The sequence below is a fragment of the Schistocerca piceifrons genome, chromosome X (genome assembly GCF_021461385.2).
Source record: "Schistocerca piceifrons isolate TAMUIC-IGC-003096 chromosome X, iqSchPice1.1, whole genome shotgun sequence".
In the NCBI taxonomy this organism is placed as follows: Eukaryota; Metazoa; Arthropoda; class Insecta; order Orthoptera; family Acrididae; genus Schistocerca; species Schistocerca piceifrons.
The window spans coordinates 638,427,697-638,450,297 of NC_060149.1; positions in this window are offsets into that span (position 1 = coordinate 638,427,697).

Here is a 22,601-nt window from a genome sequence, read left to right on the forward strand (position 1 = left end):
GGCTACCATTAGTTGTGTAATGGAATGACGACAGTGAAAATCTGTGCCAGACCGCGACTCGAACCCGGATTTCCCGACTGTCACGATCGGTCCCCTTACCGTTTGGCTATCCGTGCACAACTCACGGCCAGACCCATAACTTCCAGATGTCGTTATTCGTGTGTTACAACCTGTACTCGTTCACACATTATCACACATTATGTGATACCTGTACAGGTTAGTACGTTTTAATTGAAAGTCGCTGTCTGGTATGCATGCATGCATGTCCGAAGAAAACAGTGCAGCGTTCTTCTAAACAACACGCGCACTGCAGTATCGTACCAATCTACAATTGTACAAAAGGAAAATATTTTTTGACTTCAGAATGACTTTTTTATGATGGAAAGAATCCCAGATTATAGCCTATGTACTGCTAGTAGTCTAGTTGCAACAATTGGAGAAAACTGGTTTCGGGAAGAACACATAAAACTATTTACATAAGACAAAATAAAAAAAAATGGTTCACATGTCTCTGAGCCCTATGGGACTTAACGTCTGTGGTCATCAGTCCCCTAGAACTTAGAACTACTTAAACCTAACTAACCTAAGGACATCACACACATCCATGCCCGAGGCAGGATTCGAACGTGCGACCGTAGCAGTCACGCGGTTCCGGACTGAGCGCCTAGAACCGCTCGGCCGCCGTGGCCGGCCAAGGCGAAATCGAAATGAGTTAAAAGATAACCTAATTAGGATTAAATCTAATATCTTAAACATGAAAAAATAATTATATGGTAACAGTAGATGACAAATGGCTCTTAATTAGTGATGAAGAAGGATGCAAAGAGAATTTTCTTGAGGACTACAGAAAGCAAAAAAGCGAAAGTCTTTAGAATCCACACATGATAGTATATTATTCTCACATAACCTCTATTTATATTTATTTTGTTTTAATGTTTATTTAGCGTGATTAGATTAAGGCCTTATGGCCAACTCTTACAACTGACCAAGAACAACACATACCGAAGATATTACACAAAATTCGCAATAATAACAATAATATTAATAATAATAACCGACGCTAATAATAATAATAATAACAGTAATAATAGCAAAGGGCATTTCGAATGATATAGATTAGTTTAGTAGATTTGAAGCCATCTTTAGTATTGTCAGGAGCGGCAATGGTAAAGAAAGAGGATAAAATTGAAATGACACTAACAACGGCTGTTAGGAAACAACAAAATATAAATAGAGAACCCTGCCGACAAATCGAGGAAAAAGTTGTGGGAGCGGGAGGGACTGACGAGAGTGAGCTGCAGTTAAGTACATGACAGAGATGGCTGTGGTGATAGAAGGTGGACCAGTGGCTGTCTTTTGAAGTTTGGAAGGGATTTAATTTCTCTGATATTTTGAGTAATATTGTTCCAGTGTAGGATTTCTGATATAGAGAACATGGCAGCGTTATGTGATGGGACAGATAGGGTTTTACTTTGTTGAGAACGAGTATTTTTGGCGTGTTGTTCAAGTAGTTGTGTAAGAGTTGAAGGCAGAGAAGCGGGAGCGCAATGATTGAGAAGACGATAGAGCAGACCTAGTGTATTGACAGTGTCTATGCTTGTCGGCACATAGCACTGACAACTGTTTGTAGGCAGGAGTGATATGGTCGAAAAAGCATCGTCACAAGTGTATAACACACAAGCATTCATCACCACATCCAGTCTGCGTGAGCTTTCGTACGAACGTCCTTGGAGAAAGAACCACACATAATCAAGTATAGATAGTGTTACTGTTTCTACGACTTTCTTTTTAGCTGGAAAGGAAATAATTTGGCCGGCCACGGTGGCCGAGCGGTTCTAGGTGCTTCAGTCCGGAACCGCGCGACTGCTACGGTCGCAGGTTCGAATCTTGCCTCGGGTATTGATGTATGTGATGTCCTTAGGTTAGTTAGGCTTAAGTAGTTCTAAGTTCTAGGGGACTGATGAGCTCAGATGTTAAGTCCCATAGTGCTCAGAGCCATTTGAACCATTTTTGATATAATTTGTTTTTATTTTTATAGTGAATTATGTGAAATTTACGCCTTCTTACGTACTGCAGTTGTGTGTTCAGACCATCTAAGTGATTGTTCAGAATTATTCCCAAATTCTTTGCAGATAAAGGAAAGGTTATTTCAGTGCTGTTTATATGTAATGGTGCAAGAGGTTCTCTGTACTGAGGGGTAATGAGTATTTTGTGAGCGACTAAGATTGCTTGTGTTTTAGATGGGCCAAGATTCAAACCTATGTTCTGCGCCCACTCTGGTAAGGCAAGTAAATCAACATTTACGTGTTGGATAGTTGTGCACAGGTCCGTTGGGTTTGCACTCATATTTAACTGAAAGTCATCAGCGTATCGATGAGATTTGCAGTGGGAGAGAATAGATGACCCATTATATGTTAATATAATGAGGAAAGTAATGGGTCCAATATTGATCCTTGCAGGACCCTTACTACTAATCGCTACATTGTGACCTTTTTGTTCCAATCATTACACACTGTTTAGGAATGTAAGGTATAAGTTAGCCATTGTACAGAACTTAAATTTTGACTTGTGAGTTTTGGAAGAAGAATGTCAAAGTCGATAGTGTCGAAAGCTTTGCTGCAATCCAAAAAGCACACAATAGTGGCTGGTTGTTTGTGCATAACTTGTTTCACTTCGACAGTCGTTTCTATACGAGCAGTCGTCGTGCTCCGATTTTACCGGAGACCAGACTAATACTCATCTAAATTGTTATTATTTGTTAAATACGAGTGGTTAGTAAGCTGTTCGTAAACTGTGTATTCTATAACGTTGGATATTTCTGGTGGAATGCAAATAGGCCTATAGTCAGAAGGCTGTCTGGAAGATTCGTTCTTGAGTAATGGTTTTTATGAGTGCCTGCTTCCTGGCTGTAGGGAAGGTGCTGGTGGTGATAGAACGGTTCAAAATTATTTTGGGCATTAGGGCATCGGAGAGAAAACTGATCGTTTGCAAAATAATATTATCGTTTCCTACTGCTGCCAAACGAAGGCGCACAGCCTTAATCATCTACATCTGTATCTAAGTGATTACTCTGCTATTCACAATTAAGTGCCTGCCAGAGGGTTCAATGAACCACCTTCAAGCTGTCTCTCTACCGTTCCACTCTCGAACGGCGCGCAGGAAAAACGAACACTTTAATTTTTCTGTGTGAGCCCTGATTTCTCTTATTTTATCATAACGATCAATTCTCCCTATGTAGGTGGGTGCAAACAGAATGTTTTCGCGATCGGAGGAGAAAACTGGTGATTGAAATTTCATGAGAAGATCCCGTCGCAACGAAAAACGCCTTTGTTTTAATGATTGCCACTCCAATTCACGTATCACGTCTGTGGCACTATCTCCCCTATTTCGCGACAATACAAAACGAGCCGCCCTTCTTGAACATTTTCAATGCCATCCGTCAGTCCCACCTAATGCGGATCCCACACTCCACAGCAATACTCCAGAACAGGGCGGACAAGTGTAGTGTAAGCAGTCTCTTTAGTAGATCTGTTGCACCTTCAAAGTATTCTGCCAGTGAATCGCAGTCTTTGGTTTGCTCTACCCACAACATTATCTATGTGATCGTTCCAACTTAGGTTATTTGTAATTGTTATCCCTATGTATTTAGTTGAATTTACTGCCTTCATATTTGTGTGACTTATCGCGTAATAAAAATCATAATCATGTTAGGGCATGGTGGCTGCAGAAAAAATTTTGTTTGTACCCAATTACTGATACTTCCAGGGGTCGCTGGTTTGCGACCTTGTGGGTTGCTCAAGTGAAGATGTTGGCGTGGTGAAATATTCATTTAGACCCTTGATACGAACTACAGATTCAGTTATAGACTGGAGTTTGTCTCTTCCTAGACTTCGCAGATTTTCCCATACGACAGCGGGTCGGTGAAAGTTCTCAGTTAGCGATTGGGCATACCTGAGTTTTGTATTTCTTAGCAGCCCCATAGCTCAAACAAATCAGTAACAGCTTGCATTGTACGTGCTTGAGCATTGTCCTGCAAAATGATGTCAGGTCCTGCAGAAAGTGTCATCACTTCTGTCTCTATGCTGTTCATTTTTGGAACACAACCTACGACCACCTTAGAGACAGAAGTGATGACACTTTCTGCAGGACCTGACCATCATTTTGCAGGACAATGTTCAAGCACGTACAGTACAACCTGTTACTGATTTGTTTGACTGATTAGGATGCTAAGTGCTATACCACCTACTGCACTTCTCTGACTTAAGCCCTGGTAAGTTCAACTAGATTTCTAAACTGAAGGAAACACTTCACGGCATTCGCTGCAGAACTGCTACAAATTAGTCGGCCAATAGACCACGCCTCTCGAACTGTCAACACAACTGACACTGCTAAGAGTATCCTACGACTTCGAGATCGCTGGCAACGGGTTATGCACAATGCTGATGACTACTTTGAAGGTCAGTAAAACTTTGAAACACGTATCTGTTTTGTACGAGCTGTAAATAAATAGTTGCCACTGTTAAAGTTCCAACCCTCGTATATCGATAAACGAATACTGTGTACTGTATGGTGATTTGGCCTAAGTGGAATCATTGTAAGAATTGAGCAGGAATGTGTGCGAGTGAATTTTGATACGGAAGGACTGTTGTTTAGAACATTTATGTTGATATATGTGACTAGAATTAAGTGTTCACACAAAGATTCAAGTATCGAGAGTGCAGATTCATAGCTAGATAGCTGTACAGCTTTAAACGGACTGTATATTAAACAGATGAGACACTTTCCGTTGAGAGGTTCAATTTCAGTCAGTATATATCAAAGCTGTCTGTCCTCATTTTTAGACGTGGGCAGGACGTGGGGAACAAGTTTGTTAATACACTGGTGAGCCAAAACATTAGGACCACTTGCTTAAGAGCTTATTATTCTGTCTTTGAAACGACATACACCACTGATTCTGCGTGTCAGGGATCCGAAAGTTTGTTGGTAGGTTAGCGTGAGGTATGTTGCATTAGATGTCTACGCACAGGTCATGTAATTCGAATAAATAACAGGCCGCTGACTTGCGCACCCGGTGATGTCGCCAGATGGCGACCCAGATGGGTTCCGTAGTATTTATATCAGGCGAATTTGGTCACCGAACCATCAGCGTGATTTCACTATAATGCTCCTAAAACCACTGTTGTACGCTTCTGGCTCCGAGACACGGACAATTATACTGCTGAAAACTGACATCGCCGTCGGAGAAGATATGAAGCATGAAAGGATGCAGGTGCTTTGCAGATGTTAGCATGTTTTCGATTACTATGACAGGTCTCATGCAAGCGCAGGAAAAGTCTCATATAGCATAATACTGCTCCACCAGCCTGTTCCGTGGCGCGCTGCACGTTTTGAGCCGCCGCCCACCTCGACGACAGCGTTTGTGTGGAGACGACCAGCAACCTAGTGTAGCAAAAATGTGATTCATCAGAAGAGCCGACAAGTTTCCACTGATCGACGGTCGCATCCCGATGGTCCCTTGCCCACTGCAATCGTAATTAACGATGTCGTTGGGTCAACATGCTAACACGTAGGGGTGATCTCCCGCGGCGCTCCATGTTCAGGAATGTACAATGAATGGTGTGCTCCGTAACATTTGTGCGTGCACCAGCATTATGCTCTTTTGGCAAAGATGCCACATATTAAAATCTATCCTTCTTTACAGAGCAGACTAGCCTCCGAACCCTCACGTTCTGTGAAATGTTGTGGACGTCCGACCATTTAGTGCCTAGTGGTAATTTCTTCCGTAGATGCTCGCAACAATAGCACGTAAACATTCGACCAGCTTCATCGTTTTCGAGATTCTCGTTCACTGGCCCCATTTGCAGCCCATATCCTCGGTAAGGTGATTCCCCGTCAGGATCTGCTCCACGTAGGGTAAGCCTTGGTAATTTCGTGAGGATTTCTGTATTCAGTTAATTTAAAGTACATAACAAATATTTTGAAAGCCTGCTGAATTACGTATGTAAGTCTGTCCTTAAATGCATTACTCAATACGCACAACGTTATGATTAGTTCAAAAATGGTTCAAATGGCTCTGAGCACTATGGGACTTAACATCTGACGTCATCAGTCCCCTAGAACTTAGAACAACTTAACCCTAACTAACCTAAGGACATCACACACATCCATGCCCGAGGCAGGATTCGAACCTGCGACCGTAGCGGTCGTGCGATTCCAGACTGTAGTGCCTAGAACCGCTCGGCCACTCCGGCCGGCTATGATTAGTTGATTCTACATTCTCTCCCTTCTGATTTCATCAACTAAGAATTTTGTAGGTTATTTCGTGATACCCCTTGGTAAGTTCGTGACATTACTTGGGTAATTTCGTGATAATGCATTAATTAAATAATGAAAGCATTGTAGTTCTATAAAAGATTTTTTTTGACATTTCACGACACAGAGGCTTATTTTTGATAATAATGATGAAGTACTGACGAAGTAATGAGCGAAAACACTGAACTGAATTTGCTGATTAAATGAAAGCCTCATTTTAGGCTTCATCACAAAGGTTTTGACACTTGTTGCATATAAACACTTCCTTACTCTCTTCAAAAGTATGTTGACACTTCGAATGGTGCCACATTAAAAAAAAAAAAACACTGAATCCATAGTGCCCCTGATTTATTCCTCACGTCTTCTAAATAACTGTGGCCACAGACTCCACATTTATTGTCATCCATTGTCCTCTTATTTGTCAATCCAGAGGTGCTGGGTTGTGGATTTACTGTATCTTCCTTTCGTGGCCTACATATAAATCAATAAATTTCATTAAATTAAATAAACAGAAACTCAAAGGAACAGTTGTCAACTCTGTTAATGAAGCATGTGAGATAATTTTTAGAAATTGCATAGGCGTACCTCTGGTTCTTTTGGGAGCTGCTTCTTGAACTGGAGTCAGACATTTTTCCTTGCTATCTGTGCTATCTGTCTTTCTCCTCCGCTTGCACTTGTTCCCATCATCTGTTAACTCAGGCAGAGCAAGAAGTTCATTTACCGCTGAAAGACTTTCTGAATCATCTAATGCTGGTTCCAGATTGTCTTCTGCAGGTTTGTCTGTCAACTTTGTTGTTGCTATTGCCTCATCAGTCACAGCGACAGGATTAAATGGATATATCCCGGCCTTCCTAAAATCTGATATGATGGTCTCAGGACTGAAAGCACTGTAGTAAGCAGGTTTCAACAATTTGTGGAAACCGGATCTGTTGGGTCTGAGACCTGGCTTCTTGGCCATGTAGCTATTGAAAGATTTTCCCCATGATCTTTTAAGTTGCCTATATGCCCCTACATCCAATGGTTGCAGAATGTGAGTAGTGTGAGAAGGAAATGTCAGAAGAAAGATCTGGTTCTTCTTGGCCAGGTCAATGACCACCTCTGAAATACGGGATCCATGTGAATCCATTACTAAAATTATAAGTCTTGCCGGAGGTAGACATTGTATGAAATGATTGAAGCATTCCAGGAAAGTTCTCCATTTGTCCACCCTTCTGATGATAGTTTCACAATGGTGCCAGGAATTACGTCTTTCAGAAGATCTTCTCACATTCGAACGCCCTTAAATATCACCATAGATGATATCCAGTGACCACTAGCATTGACACAGGCAAGCGATGTGTGATTTTCACCTCGATCAGCAAACGTTCTGCTATATACGTACATACTTTCTGCCAATTGCTGTAACGATCTTGGATGCTTTCACCACATATGAGAGCCCTGTCTCATCGCAATTCCATACTAGATCTGGACGATTTTGAACTCCTGGATCTGTGACTAATGCTTATAATTTTTGATAAAAGTCAGTAATTGTTGACCTATTTCCCATTGAAGGCCTATAAGCAGCTATAATTTCAGGCACTCTTAAGGTAAGCCCATAACGTTTTTTAAAATCTTTCCACCACCAGTCCCCTGCAGCTTGTTCTTCTTAATTGAAGGGATGTTTCCTACCTGTTACAGTAGCTAGCTTATATGCCAGTTTTCGAATCTGAATTACAGTCAATAGGAATCCTAATTCCTGCATGGAAAGTGTGTAATTGCATATTCTTTGTTCCATTTGTAAAGGTAAAGCAAACGATTTCCCTAATTTAGATAGGCCCACACATTCACCTTCGGTCCTGCTAAGAAAGTCTTTCAGGGTAGACCATGGCACTTCACATTGCTTTGATGCCGTGTAAATTGAGTACTTCTCCTCTTTTACCAACCTTCCTGCTGTAATAATATTTTGGTTGGCATATTTGCGATATTTTGGAGGCATCTAACATGCAGAAGAGAAAAACTGGTTAAGTTCGTGATAGCTTGGTTAATTCGTGATATGTAAATTTAATATATTATCTGGTTTAAAATAAAGTGCTCTAGCTATACCACGGGCATGCTACTCCAAATAATTAAATACCCGCTTTTAAATACGTTTATTTGCCAGTATTTGCGAAGACTGCCTAGGGTGGCGCAACATGGCAGTTAAAATGCTAAGATTTTTACTAGCGCAGCTAAGGCTATCGCGTCTAAACTAACGAACACAAAAACAGAGACCTTAATCAGAAAATTTTATTTGTATCACATAAACAACAGTGCAAAATCAAAAAATGTTACCTTGTTAATATGAGGAGTAATCAGCACTTTGAAAACACGTGGGATTCTGCAGCGCGAAAACGAAAGACATCTATCCCCAACGGAAGAAAACAGCTCACTGTGCTACCAAGACCGCTGGTAGCGCAGCGTGAAATGTCGCTGCAGGTAGGGGACATGTGCTGCTATTTGTGGGTCAGCGACTGCTCTTCTAGCGTGGTTGATAAATCCGTGAAGAGGAATCAACAAAGTATCACGAAATAAGCAATCCCACGAACTTACCAAGGTTTACCCTACATACTGTTGTTACCGCTTCACGTCCCCGCATCGCCACCAGGCGGCAATCAGATTCGCTATGGGCAGTAGCCATAATAAAAGAAATGGTTCAAATGGCTCTGAGCACTATGGGACTTAACTTCTTTGGTCATCAGTCCCCTAGAGCTTAGAACTACTTAAACCTAACTAAGCTAGGACATCACACACATCTATGCCCGAGGCAGGATTCGAACCTGCGATCGTAGCGGTCGCGCGGTTTCAGACCGTAGCGCCTAGAACCACTCGGCCACTTCGGCCGGCAGTAGCCATAATCGTTTCGCTTCTCAGTGTATATAGAGGATCATGCTTTTAACTCAAGACAACTAAATATCTTGAACCCGACGAATCGTACTAAATAAATGTTCTAGGTGAAAAGTTAATAAATGAGACATCTGTCTGTGCTACAACTGGCGACCTCCTAACCACACCTCCTCCGTGGCGGCGTCAACTTTGTATTTTCAAATGCGATCCCCCTATTTTCATGCATATTCGACTTCTACCTCAAAAAATACGTAAGGCTTACTCAAACCATTGTTTTACATTCGAGGTAAATGTCGCTGTAATAGACAAACATCAAGAGTGCCTGTTTTTGCAATTAAGGACCGATGCACATGATTCTACAATTCATTTACGATGTAAATGTAAACCTTTTTATTCTAACAGTTGATATTTCTGTTCGAAATTTACTTTGGTGTTCCAAATTTGATTGTACAGTAGAATATAGTTAACCGTGTCAACGCCTGGCTCGAAACTACGTTCAGCGTGATCTAGTAACCCGTCGGAATGCTTTATATGGCTGAATCCTCTTTGTTCTCACCGTTAGGGCACTTGATTTCGTTAAGTCCCTTTGTCTCTCGCTATTGGTGTGCTTCATTTCTGCAAGTCCCCTTGCCTCTCACCAAAAACTAAAATTATGTTGATCTTCCCAGCAACAGACATATCCACTACGTCAGCTGAGCGCGAAAAGGTTCCAGAGACGAGTGTTGCCGAGACGTTCGGTGTCCGTGCTTATAAAGGCCCCGAAACCGCAGTTGGGCGTACCGCGTGGCGGGACGCTGAGCGACGGGGCGAGCGTGTGAGTGTCTACACGACATGGCAGGTGCACCTGTCATAATCACTTCCTGGACATTTTACCCTACTACAATGATTGTGGCTAGATTCTGCCGCTAGCCACATTGCGATTAGCGCGAGAGTAACGCCGACTTGATGGAAAACACACCGAAATCAGTTACCCTGATGGTGGGGTTCGAGGGCGGCCACCGAAATCAAGTATTCCGATGTTTTGGGGACTCACCATAATCAACCCCGTATAGAACGGAAAATTACTTTACCATATAAGTACCTTATCTGCCGGAAGTGTCAATGTCTAGGCATACTATTTACTGTATGATCCCGTTTACAACACTCAGGTAATGTCTGAACATGAATATCTACCGTCAGAATACGAAGGTTTACATTTACATCGTGAATGAAATACAGAATCAAATGCATCGGTTCTTAATAACAAGAAAAGGCACATTTGATATTTGTCGATTACAGTGACATCTACCGCAATGGAAAACAATGGTTTGAGTAAACCGTACGTACGTATTTTTTTGGTACAGAATCCATATATTCATTAAAATGGGGAGTTTCCGCTTGAAAATCTCCCTCTGCAGAAAAACTAAGGAGACTTTTCCACTCCAATGACATAACACCGCTGGACCTAACCCATCACACGCCACACAGCCATGCACTCATAGATATAATAGCAACAAAGCGACCAGATAAAATAATTCGCGCCAGTCAGACATCCGCTCCGGGACTCTCTGCTCATGACGTGATATTCTTAAATTATTCAGCCCATACTACCAAAGAAAAATCTCACCTAGTAACCTACAGAAACCTAAAAAATGTTAACCATGACGCTCTTCAAAAGGACTGTTCAGACATTCCTTGGTATGATATAAGCAATGAACCGATTTTAGACGGAAAAATTCTGGAATTTTGTCGCAAAATTATTGCACTGTATGACAAACATGCTCCTCAACGCACTGTCAAGGTAAAGAGAGCTCCCGCTCCGTGGATCACCACTGAATTACGCCAGTTAATGAATAAACGTGATGGTGCACATAGGGCCTTCAAGCGTAACCCAACTGCTGGGCGTATGAAGCTTACAGGAAACTCCGAAACAGAACCAAGCAAAGCGTGAGGAATGCCAAAATCAGACATGCCCACTCTGTCGTATGCGGCATATCGAAACCTGCTGCACTGTGGAAAAAGCTGCGCAGTTTCGGTATAGGGAAGCGAAGATGTGACGCTGTTTATCAAGCGTCTGCGGAAGAATTAAACGATTTCTTCTCAACAGCTGTAAACTCTCACACAGCGACAAATTACGAGCCCCAAGATATCAATCTCTCGAGAGACAAGTTTTTCCTAAAACATGTCACTACAGGCACAGTACACAAGGCAATTATGAGAATCTCTTCCAAGGCAGTAGGAAATGATGGAGTGAACATGGAATGATTAAGAACGTTGTAGACACTATTATTCCAGTTATCACAGACATCTTCAACCTGTCTCTTGTCAGTAGTACATGTCCTACTGAGTGGAAGCAAAGTTTAATTCAACCTATACCCAAGACTGACAACCCAAAGACGCCAGGTGACTACAGGCCGATCAGCATACTACATGCAATATCTAAAGCCCTTGAATACATCGTCCATGAACAGCTGACAGATTACCTCAAAACTCATAACGCCCATGATAAATATCAGTCCGGCTTCCGAAAGCACCATAGTACAGCAACTGCATTAATCAAAGTAACTGATGACATTAAACATGCTATGGGCTGACGTGAAGCTACCATCCTAATACTGCTTGACTTTAGCAAGGCTTTTGATACAGTTGACTTTGATATAGTACTAATTAAAATGAAACAGCTGAATTTCTCACACAGCGCAATACACTGGTTCGACAGCTACCTCAAAAACAGAAGTTAACAAGTCATTTGTGGGTCGGAGAAGTCATCATGGAAAAACGTGCGCTCTGGAGTTTCTCAAGGCTCCGTGCTTGGTCCATTACTCTTCTCACTGTACATTAATGATATTTCTTCAGTGATTCACACCTGCAACTATCATCTATTTGCCGACGACATCCAACTGTACGTAAGTGAAAGCCGCAAGAACATTGCTGACGCAGTAGCGAGTATGAACGCAGACCTTTGCTCTGTTTCTCGATGGGCACAGAACCTAGGTCTGAAAGTAAACCCCAAGAAATCCCAGGTCATTCTTATATGTCATCCAAAGTTTTTTTATTGTTATAATTATCCTTGTACTACTGTTATAATCTCTGTTTTTTCTTTAACATTAATACTGTATAATACGTGGTATGTCCATAATGTTCTGTACAAACTGAAATTCGTTCAATCTAAGTATTCGTGGTTAGGCGTAAGAGAGGGCATGAAGGCCCTAATCTTGCTACGTAAAATAAATGCATAAATAAATAAATAAAATACAAAGTTGACCCCGCCCACGCAGGAGGGTAGTTGTAGCACAGACGTCCCCTTTACTAATATTAACTTTTCACCTACAGCATTTTCTTCGTACAATGTGTCGTTTTTGTGCTATTTAGTTGTCTTAAGTTAAAACAAGCACCCTAAATGTTCCTACACCGCTCCATCACCTGTTACATTTGTCATGCCTTAGGAGAGCGTAACCATCAAGACTTACAGAACTGGAAGAGATGCTCGACTTCAGCCACGTCTCCACAAGAATACGAGATGAAATCTGAGGTCCTGAAATATGGAGCGGAATTCAGTCAGGTGGGCTGGTGAAGACTGCGCATTGTAGGCTATCTGTAGTGTAGAGCTATCACGAGTCTTTTAAGTTTTAATTTCTGGCGGAACAATGTAAGCTGTCGACGAAGCAAACGCGTTGTTAATAATATGGAGGATATTTCAAATATGAATAGATGTGTGGAAAAAAGGAGTTTAATTAGAGCCGTGAATAGGGTGAAAGGTACAAAGATTTTCATGTAAGCTTATACCTGCAACGGTTAATTTACTTTAACCGGTTTTATCATGTGAATTTTTCTAGCCATTCGGTTCACCATTACACTCTATCGATATTCTAATGGATAAAATTTATTACGTGTATGAATCTTAGAATTTTGAGAAGGTAAATGACATTACAGGGGGTCACGCGCCATCAACTGATAACAGAGCCCTTATAATGTAATTTATATACTGTCCGAAAGACCTTATTAAATAGATCTCTCCAAATTTTCCCGCCCATTTTACGTATATTAAAGTAGAACAAACGGTGAGGATCCCATTTTGGAGAGTGTCTCTATCGATTGCGTATTTACCCAATAACATAAAATTACGAATCCTTTCGTTGTAAGGATTTGTCCGTGTATACCTGTAACCTGGACACCCTGTAGATGACAACAGAACGACGATTTGTACCTGACACTATAATTATGAATGTATCGGTTTCACGTTCGGACTGAGGTTGCTATCAAAAGTATCCGGACACCCCCAAATACATGTTTTTCATATTAGGTGCCTTGTGCTGCCACTTACTGCCACGTACTCCGTATCAGCGACCTCAGTAGTCATTAGACATCGTGAGAGAGCAGAATGGGGAGCGCCGTGGAACTCCCGGACTTCGAACGTGGTCAGGTGATTGCAGGTCACTTGTGTCATACGTCTGTACGTTAGGTTTCCACACTCGTAGGTCCACTGTTTCCGATGTGATAGTGAAGCGGAAACGTGAAGGTACACGTACAGCACAAAAGCGTACAGGCCGACCTCGTCTGTTAACTGACAGAGACCGCCGACAGTTGAAGAGGGTCGCAATGTGTAATAGGCAGACCTCTATCCAAAACATCAGACATGAATTCCAAACGGCATCAGAATCCACTGCAAGTACTATGACCATTAGGCGGGAGGTGAGAAAACTTTGATTTCATGGTCGAGCGGCTGCTCATAAGCCACACAATACGCCAGGAAATGCCAAACGACACCTTGCTTGGTATAAGGACCGTAAACAATGGACGATTGAACAGTGGAGAAACGTTTCATAAAGTGATGAATCACGGTACACAATGTGACGATCCGATGGCAGGGTGTGGGTATGGCGAATGTCCGATGAACGTCATCTGCCAGCGCGTCTAGTGCAAACAGTAAAATTCGGAGGCGGTGGTGTTATGGTATGGTCAAGTTTATCACGGAGGGGGCTTGCACTCCTTGTTGTTTTGCGTGGCACTACCTCAGCACAGGCCTACATTGATGTTTTAAGCACTTCCCACTGTTGAAGAGCAATTGGGGGATGGCAATTGCATCGTTCAACACGATCGAGCACCTGTTCATAATGCGCGGCCTGCGGTGGAGCGGTTACAGGACAATAACATCCCTGTAATGGACTGGCCTGCACTGAGTCCTTACCTGAATCCTACATAACACCTTTGGGATGTTTTGGAAAGCCGACTTCGTGCCAGACCTCACCGACCAACATCGCTCCTCTCCTCAGTGGAGCACTCCGTGTAGAATGGGCTGCCATTCACCGAGAAATCTTCCATCACCTGACTGAACATATGTCTGCGAGAGCCAACGGTGGGCCAACACCCTATTGAATTCCAGCATTACCGACAGAGGGCGTCACGAACTTGTAAGTAATTTTCAGCCCGGTGTCCGGATACTTTTGATCACATAGTGTATATATTAAGATTTTTTCATGTTTAACCGAAATCACATAAAGCTAATTGCAGAATGATTCCTTTGGAATAGTACGTGCGAATCACTGTCCGATCGTAATTTAATCAGACATTTGTCTCTTAATGTTTACATTATTGTCAAAAATGGTTCAAATGGCTCTGAGCACTATGGGACTTAACATCTTAGGTCATCAGTCCCCTAGAACTTAGAACTACTTAAACCTAACTAACCTAAGGACATCACACACATCCATGCCCGTGGCAGGATTCGAACCTGCGACCGTAGCAGTCCCGCGGGTCCGGACTGCAGCGCCTAGAACCGCACGGCCACCGCGGCCGGCTACATTGTTGTCAAAGTGGTATTAGACCATTACCTCCCTTTGTTCTCTTTTACGCCATCAAGACGTTTCAGTGAGATTTTATGGTACCTTTCTGAGCCACAACTTTGCACTTTAGCTTTACCCATAACCCAGAGCTTTCAATAGGAAATACAACTGTATACAGCAATGTGCTGCTATGAGAAAACCTGATATCACAATCATTAACACTTGGAACATTGCCAGAAAGCAGACAATAAGAATACCCAAAGGTGAACTACGATTCAGCATTTGCATCACATTAAGTTCACACCAGTGTCCAGCCAAGTTGCCCGTCTCACGGGTGGCACAGCACGGCTCCGCACTGGGCTTCAGCAGTCTGTGACGAGAGGATTCAAATGGTTCAAATGGCTCTGTGCACTATGGGACTTAACATCTGAGGTAATCAGTCCCCTATAACTTAGAACTACTTAAACGTAACTAACCTAAGGTCATCACACACATCCATGCCCGAGCCAGGATTCGAACCTGCGACCGTAGCAGTCAGGCGGTTCCGGGCTAGAGCGCCTAGTACCGCGCGGCCACCGCGGCCGGCTGACGAGAGGAGCCCGTGACGTCACCGAAGAAGCCGGGCTGGGCCACCAGTTTGTCAGCGGTGTGCGGCGGGCCGGGACAGCTCTCTTGAGCCCTTCAAACCAGTCCAGCTGAAACTACATTGGGCTTAGACTGTCGGACGATACGAGAACACTACGTTACCGCCTTGGCCGGCTGCTCCGCAAAGCGCAGAAGAGAGCGTATACACTGCACACCTCTACAATCATTTTAAAATTTTTTACATCAAAGTTCCATTTTATCATCACAACTGGAAACACATACATTGTTTTTTAGTTAATTTATATACTTTTATGTCATAACCGAAATTTTACTTTTACTATGTAATGAAAACTACACACCGTGGGCGTGGCCTTTCATCGTATACTTGTAGCTATGTTGATAAGTAAGTTTCAGTGAACGTATAGAGCTCATGGTCGTAACGACATCGTCTACAATCCGGTGCCACATTCCAAGGTTCATTTTAATGTTTATTGTAGTTATCTACTAGAATTTTTATTAACATTAGCAAAGCAATGTTTCTTAACTTATGTATAGTTTCTGTAGTTTCTGGAGCTGGGATACGAGGAAGTCGATTGGAAGAAATCATAATGTCCTGTGTTACGTGTATTTGGAGTGGGAAAAAAAAATTTTACTTACCCGTTGCTGGTGTGTGTCGCTGTGCAATCGTAAATATTTGTTGCTGTTCGCGTAAGTTAGAGGTTTGGCTTCATGTGTACATAAGACTTTAAATGATGATTATTCTCCAATGCTGTGTACATAATGTCAAAAGAAAAAATCGAAGAATTCATCAAGTAAGATGCGTTAATGCGTAATCTAAAACTACATAGATATTCCGCAATCTACTGTACGGTGAGGGTGCGAAGGGTACCCTGTACCACTACTAGTCATTTCCTCTCCTGTTCCACTCGCAAACAGAGCGAGGGAAAAGTAGTCGCGTCTATATACGTTGAAAAATTCTTATTAAAAAAAAAAATGAGTGGCAAATGCGTTACGTCAGGGAAACATGCCTAGTCGCTACTGGCGACAGAGAGCCAAAGATATTATTATGGCTTTACTTCTTAACTGAGAGATCCTCCAGCAGATTTGTGTCGGTATTTATCAGAGGAAATTATTTTTACTAACGATTGTACGTCAACACATCGACAACATATCCGGATGTGTGTCCACTTATCTCCTTCCTACAACATATATTTGTTATTAATTTAGTTAGATGCATCTGCAGCCGTCATTCAGTTACGAATAAACTTTTTATTTCTCCAATGCAACCATTCTTATAACAACACGCTACCTCTCTTTCCCGAATTTCGTTATCTTTTTCTAAGGTTATTGTTACATGTAGGCTATCTTCCTTTTTCAACATAGTGCGATCTCTGTGTTCTTATGCATAAACATACATATTATGTCTGAAGCATTCTTCTCTCACTTTAGAGTTTAACCCAAGGTAGCATACGGCTTTTTTATTAGTATATTTTAACTAAAGTTTAGTCTTGATCACAACACTTACGTCTGAATAACATAGGTGACCGGTTTCGGTTATATTTATATAACCATCTTCAGACCTGTGAACTAATTTTAGAAAATACTAGAGACCAATCTTAAAATAAAATGAAAAATGTCTAATGACGACAAAATTTAACAAGATAAAATAAAACTTATTATACCCATGGCTTCCTTGGAGGATGTTAGGCGGAGCTCTCCTCAGCTGCTACGAAGTCAACTGATGGTTATGAGTACTGAGCATGAGCTTAAATATGCAGAGGCTCCGCCTACTTCCTCTCACACTACTTCACAACTGCCAAAAAGCGTTCATAATATCACGCTATCGTCAAAGTATAAAAATACGAAATACACTAATAACAAAAAATTGATTCATTTAAAATGTGTGATTAACGTATAGTTAGTATGTGTAAAACTTATTTATATTTTAGATAAAAACGGTAAACTACGATGTGTAATAGCTGTGCACTCTATGGGCAACCTTAATACTATTACAGTGTCAGTTAAATCAAAGATGTAAAGGTCCTTGGAGTTGTGGTATATATCGGTTATACCGAGTCGCCTACATCACAATTACATCTTTGATGGATGTTGCAGAATCGTCTTACTTTACCTGTAGTTTTCATAGTGACATTCTTTATAACAGTAGGGTAGCAGCCAAGACTACGTTCCGCATTATGTATGTCTGAATAACTGATGAGACCGCTGATTAAATATTTAGAACTCATCGATCTAATAGTTTTTATAATAATCGATCTCAATTTAATAAAGATTTTGTATGTTGTATAGCATATTTTTCATGCATAGCTTTTGCCATGGGTATAACTAATCTTATATTTTAAAACAAAAGAGTAGGTGCATGTTCATTATAAAATTTCGTCGAAAATGTCGTAAAAATATTTTTTGTGAAAATCTAATTGTTCATTGAGCTGCATTGATGATTTGGTTTTCAAATGAGCATATATCTCGATTTATTCTAAGATATTCATAAGTAAGCCTTTATTTGCATAATGATGAACTTGTAGATTCTGCTCTACTGTCCCCTCAGCATGGTTATTAAATGTTATGTGATGGCCGAATACAGATTTTGTTCGTGAGGTACTCGACATATGTTCTTTGTACCTTATGTATAACTGTATAACCATCAGTTGACTTCGTAGCAGCTGAGGAGAGCTCCACTTACCATCCTCCAAGGAAGCCATGGGTATAGTAAGTTTTATTTTATCTTGTTAAATTTTGTCGTCATTAGACACTTTTTACTTTATTTTAAGATTGGTCTCTAGTATTTTCTAAAATTAATTCACGGGTCTGAAGATTGTTATATAAATATAACTGAAACCGGTCACCTATGTTATTGAGACATAAGTGTTGTGATCAAGACTGAACTATAGTTAAAATATAATACTCTATGATCACTGTTTCCAAAAATGTTTACCAAAATCTTTTATTAGTCTCTGCTAGAGCATTCGTCAAAAAATTTTCATTTTGTATTATGCAACTTATTGATTCTTAGTTGGTTGTCGTTTTACCTAACGTCGACTACTTTATCGTCTTTCCTAATGACACTGATCACCTCGTCCGTATTCATGCACTGTGTTTACGCTTTTTCAATTTTTGAAACCAGGCTGGTGACAGCTGTGCAACACTGCGCTATGTTCATACTAAATTAGACGCTTTGTAGTGCACCTGCTCCAACACAATTAGTAGCAAATCGTATTACGATGGAGGCAAACAAACGAGGGGCGAATAGTTAATCAGTTGTAGGGAAACGTTTATAAAACTTCGTATTTAGTGTTTTGTAAAGATAATTTATCTTTTTATTCGCCATAAAAGTGATGGTATGCTACTGGCCTCACACTAACAGAGTTTTATACTTTTCTAACTGTAGGAGATGATTGCGGAATTTGCAAGTGGTTCGAAAAGAAAGGAAAGTATGTCCAAGAAAACGGAAAGTAACAAAAACATACGCTTGGTGAGTACGAACTATGGAGCCTGATCCAAATCTCAAGTGTTCAGTTTCGTCAGTGTTTATCCCTACAGCAAATGGTGATGGCAACAGTGTTAACTACGTATGTTGTGTGGAATGCAATGAACGTTACGTGCATGTTAAAGGGTTATCTGGCACTTCTCGCATTTCACATCTTTCGTGTGTGTCTAATAAACAAGTGGCACGAGTTGATCAAAAACACTTTACAAAAGCTGTTCGCGCAAGTTTGCTGACAAACGCGTGGCCATGTATACACGAGACTTGAGATCATTTGAAGCTATTGGAGGTGAAGGATTTTTGTATCGGGCTCAGATATTAGATGGCACTGCAACAACTTATGGAAAACTGTCCGCAAAAGCTTTTACGCGTCACACCACAACTGTCTCACAACACGTAACAGAAAGAGCGAAAAATCTTAGGATTGAAATTATGTCTGAGGTAATTTATTACCTAAACAGAGGTGAACGTTCGGCGAGCACAGATATGTGAACATATAGCGCAAGGAGAAATCAACGCCTGACATGTACAGTTTCTTATCACAAACGATTTTTCTCTACATCTTTAACTCCTCAAACCACCTTACAATGTGAGGCGGAGGGTAGTTTTGGTCCACTACAAGAATGACATGTGGGAAGAATGATTGTCGGCAAAGCTCCGTATGAGATTCAGTTTCTCTAATTTTCTTGTCGTGATCGTTATGCGAGACGTATGGGAAAAGAAGTAATCTGTTATCCAACACTTATTGAAACGTTTGCTCCCGAAATTTCAGCATTAAACATCTCCATGGTGCGCAACGCCTAGTACGGGTTCTATACTTATACGTAATCCTCAACAATAGTTAGAAAAAATGTTTTTCTTCCTTCGTCGACGAATCACATTTCCTTAAGAGTCCTTCCGTGAGACTCAGCCATGGATCTATATCTCCTACAAATTGCTAAATGTTATCATTCCACTTTGGGTGTCCAACCCCCCCCCCCCCCTTCCTTATCTCCCCCCTCCCCTCCGGATGGTTACTATTATTTTCGGTAGTTAATGTTTCCAGTCATCTGTTGTCAACAGAGTAACCGAATAGTAGTAGATCTCTTCGCCTATCAACGCTCGGTAAGTCACATTTATTTTCATTCAGGGTCAACTTTCAGTCCCTGTACCAGTCGTCGATCGTCGGTAGGACATCCTACTGTCTTCTGATTTTTTAGCCTTTCTATTAACAACAGCATCTTCCGTGAACAGCATCTCGGAACTTCAAGCGTTATGTACTGGATAAGTAATACATACCGAGAAATGTAACGACCCTATAACACTCCCTGATAATCTCTAGAAATTATCTTTAAATCTATCAATTTTATTCCATTAACAACAATAATTTGAGTTTTGTTTGCAAGGAAGTACTGAATACAATCAAACATCTGGTACAGTACTCTGTAAATTCTTGTTTTGTTCACTAACAACTGTATGAAACGCCTTCCGGAAGTCACAAAACCCGGCATTGTCCATGGGGCCGTTTTTATGGCACTCAGCACCTCGTGCTAAAACAGAGCGAGCTGATTTTCGTAAGACGTCATAATGTGTGAGCATAAAATATGTTCCATAATTCTACAACAGATTTAAGTCAGTGACACAGTATATGATTGTGTGAACCCGTCTGGCAGTCGTACTGAAAACGAGAATGACCTGAGTGATTTGTCGATCGGTAAGTACTGTTCGTTGCTCCAGCGAGGTGTCTTAGACAACTGCTATAAAAGGAAGAACTGCAGTCACGAAAACAGACAACGGTCGGGAGAGCGGTGTGCTGACCACATCCCACTGCATATCAGTATGAAGTGACGCCTATTGTCTGAGGATGACGCGGCGGTCGGTCGGACCGTTGAACCTGAAAAGTCTGTTAGGATGGAGTTTCTTGGGAAGGAGAGTAAGTTCTTCCACATTATAAGCTACCGTAAAATGGAGTGAAACAGATACAGTTGTCAACTTTAAAAGAAAAAAACTGCTAAATTTAAAAAGGTATATGAAAATGGTATATGAAAATCAGGATTATATCAGACTATAGATCTTGTGCATAACCTTAAACTTATAATTAGATTTGAGACCCAGCTCACACTTTAACATAAAAAAATAAAAACTTGGAGTTTCTAATAACAGCGAAGAGAAAGGTGAGTACAAACAGCAGTGTTAATGTTGTTATTCTTCTTTATTTATTGGGCTCTGGTGTGGATAGAGATTTAGGAGAATAAATAACAAAATCCATATGAGTCAAAAAGTTATTTAATACAAAAACTAAAAATGTTTTATGAGTTGTGGTCTTTCACTCTGTTTTCCAAATAAACTTCTTAACATGTGATTTCTTCATCTACATTTACATGGATACTCTGCAGGTCACACTTAAGTGCCTGGAAGAGGGTTAATAGAACCACCATCACAATAATTCTCTATTATTCCAGTCTCGAACAGCGCGCAGAAACAACGAGCACCTATATTTTTCCGTGCAAGCTCTGACTTGCCTTCTTTTATTATGATGATCGTTTCTCCTTATGTAGGTCGGCGCAATATTTTCGCCTTCGGAGGAGAAAGTTGCTGATCGAAATTTCGTGAGAAGATTCCGGCGGAACGAAAAGCGCCTTTGTTTTAATGATAGCCACCCCAAATCCTGTGTCGTGTCAGTGACACTCTCTCCCCTATTTTTCAACAGTACAAACGCGCTGCTCTTCTTTGAATGATCTCGATGTGCTCCGTTAAACGTATCTGGTGAGATTCCCACACCGCACAGCAGTACTCCAAAAGAGGACGGACAAGCGTAGTGTAGGCAGTCTCTTTAATAGATCTGTTGCATCTTCTGCCAATAAAACTCAATCTTTGCCTCCCCTTCTCCTCAACATTTTCTGTGTGTTCTTCTAATTTAAGTTGTTCGTAATTGTAATTCTTAGTCGAATTTGCGGCATTTAGATTTGCATGATTTATCATCCAACCGAAGTTTAACAGATTCCTTTTAGGACTCATGCAGACGACCTCACACTTTTCATTATTTAGGGTCAACTGCCAATTTTCGCACCAAACAGATATCTCTTCTAAATCGTTTTGCAATTAGTTTTCACCTTCTGATGACCTTAGTAGACCATGAACGACAGCATCATCTGCAAGCAACCTAAGACGGCTGCTCAGGCTGTCTCCTAAGTCGTTTACACACATACGAAGCAGCAGAGGACGATAAGACTATCTTGGCCAGTGCCAGAAAACAGTTCTGTTTTACTCGATGACTTTCCGTCAGTTACTACGAACTGTGGCCTCTCTGAAAGGAAACCGCGAATCCAGTCACATGACTGATACCATATTTCATAAGCACGCAATGTCACTACAAGCCGCCTATGAGGTACAGCGTCAAAAGCCTTCTGAAAATCTAGAAATACAGAATCAATTTGAAATCCCTTGTCGATAGCACTCAGCGCTTCTTGTGAGTAAAGAGCTAGGTGTGTTTCACAGGAACGATGTTTCCTAAATCCATGTTGACTGTGTGTCAAATGACTGTTCTCTTGAAGTTATTCTTAATCTTCGAACACAATATATGTTCCAAAATCCTGCTG